The 2282-nt window shown below is 34.3% G+C and overlaps 1 pseudogene; it reads left to right on the forward strand.

Moving 5' to 3' along the window:
* LOC119640681 overlaps positions 1-2045 on the forward strand; it is a 22394-nt pseudogene extending 20349 nt beyond the window's left edge.
* Positions 2046-2282: the final 237 nt, after the last annotated feature.

Raw genomic sequence — 2282 nt, forward strand, 5'->3', positions numbered from 1 at the left:
CCCAAATCGGACAATCCGAAGCATGTTAAATAAAGTCCTGAAGTTCACATAAAAATAATGGATTTCTTTTTCCCCTAACTAATATATTATTATTCCTCAATTTATTTTTCCCATCTTCTGCATTATAATTTGATTTAATTTTAATGCTCCAACAATTTGAATTGAAATAAATAATTTCAAAATTCGCTTTATTATCTTTCCCCTTTTTTCTTAGGTAGAATGACCTAATATGTTTGCTGCTGACATCTGATGCAAGCCAAAATTTGATGCTAAATGTTTTGGGTTTATTAGACCTGCATCTAGCTGTCGAGGGAAATAACCAACTGTTATATTTTGCTCTGGTTTATAGCAAGCTTGACTGTTTGCAATGAACTTTTTTAATATTTCGAAAGCAAGGCAAATTTATCTGTTTTTAGGCGCTTACTTCTCTCGGTTCTTCTATCAAAACGAATAAACCGTAGAATTTGTTTAACTTTTCTCCAGCCACAGTTTTTCTATAAAATTTGGAATTTTGGAACTTATTGACCATAAATATCTCTATTTTAAAGTTTTTAACTCGTAAGCTCCACGACCATACAGAATCCCAATAACGTTACTGTAACGTTTCTCCAAATTCGGTGATCTTCTTCTTCTATGCACACTCTTATATGTTTTATAAAATGGTTATCTATTATGAACGAAAATGCACCGACAACATTGTCTGTCATAATATTCCTTTTTGCATAGCTTGTTGGCGCTTCCAAATCCTTGAAAATACAAGTAGATGCTAATCTACTACCTTCATCAGATTTTAACACAAATTAACGTCTGCTTTGCCCTCCTGAAAAATGTTTTCAGTTTTTTTCCACAGCTATTTCTGGCCATATTGAAACACTGCAATAGAACCTGCATATAGAACATGTATGCAGAACAGAGCCCCAACTATCATAAAAAACTTTGGAGAATCAGAAAATTTCGTGTACTTTCCTATAGGCATTTGTAAGTTATGCGTTCGTGGGATTCTTGCTTATATATCGTGTATATAAACATGTATGAAATAGTTGGCATTGTCAGCGATAACACGTGCGCAAATATTTATATTCAATATGGAGAATTCAGAGTTTTTCTACTTGGACAGTACATCAATTGGCTCTTAAAAAAAAAAAATAAAGTGACAATCAGACATGCTGAACTTATTTGCAAGCGTAACGAAACTAGCATAGTCCGAATGGCAGTTCGCAAGATTTGGATACTTAAACAATACAATGTGATCAAACGTAGCAATTGAGTTAAGCTAAAGAGAGTAAATATAGAAGGTAGGATAAAATCGTATATACCCCTATAGCTCCTAAAAATACTTATCACTTAGTAAATTTATCAAAATAATCGACAATGTTAACAAAAGCTGAAGAAGGAAAACAGCTGTAAAATGTGTGGACATAAAGCGTGCCAGTTGAATTAGATAGGAAAACAGCTGTAGAATGTATAGAAATTATGCAATTATGGGTTGTGCTCCAGGCATGATAATGATCAAGGGACGGCAGCTGATGTCTGATCAGATTTGGTGAAAATTTTACGCATATACGGCGAAGAAAGAGCTGCTTGACACACGCTAGGCTCTAAGTCCTATAGAAACTACTAAACAATTAGCCGACTTGGTAGCCAGTTGCCTGCTCCTTTTCGTTTCGATAAATTACAGCGACCCACATATGGGGCCAATAACACGTTTCAAGCTTTACGTATATTCGTTAACAATGAGTTAAATGAAATTAACTACGGCATGGTTCTGGCAAATGATTGTCTACATCTGTAAGGTCGATTAGTAGCTCTCACCTTCCTTCTTTACGGTTTCTTTTACGGCATCTTTTATTGACGGCTTAGCGAATCCAGTACCTTTAAAATATTGCGGGTATGATGTTGTCCATGATGAGGAGATAATGCAATCAATTAATTCAAGCAGTTGGAAACAACTACATAGACATGTTTTTTTACCAGGCGAAGAAGAAATAACGCACAAGAGTCGCAGTCGTTCGGCAAAACTTATAGCCGCGGTTAAACTTAAGTAATGGGAATAAAATTTACATTTTTTAACGCTTTTCTCACAAAATATGCTTTAATTGCATTAAGTTGAAAAATTCACCAGACAAAAAACAAGTAAATCGTGGCAGGTGTTAAAAAACTATTTTAGATGAAATTTGTGCTTGCGTTGATATAAGGAAGAAATATACTAAGTTGTATAGAAACCAAAAACAGTTGTATTCATATATGAAATAAACACTTGGGATAGGACACGAAACGTAATT

The sequence above is a fragment of the Glossina fuscipes genome, unplaced genomic scaffold (assembly GCF_014805625.2).
Source record: "Glossina fuscipes isolate IAEA_lab_2018 unplaced genomic scaffold, Yale_Gfus_2 122, whole genome shotgun sequence".
Lineage (NCBI taxonomy): Eukaryota > Metazoa > Arthropoda > Insecta > Diptera > Glossinidae > Glossina > Glossina fuscipes.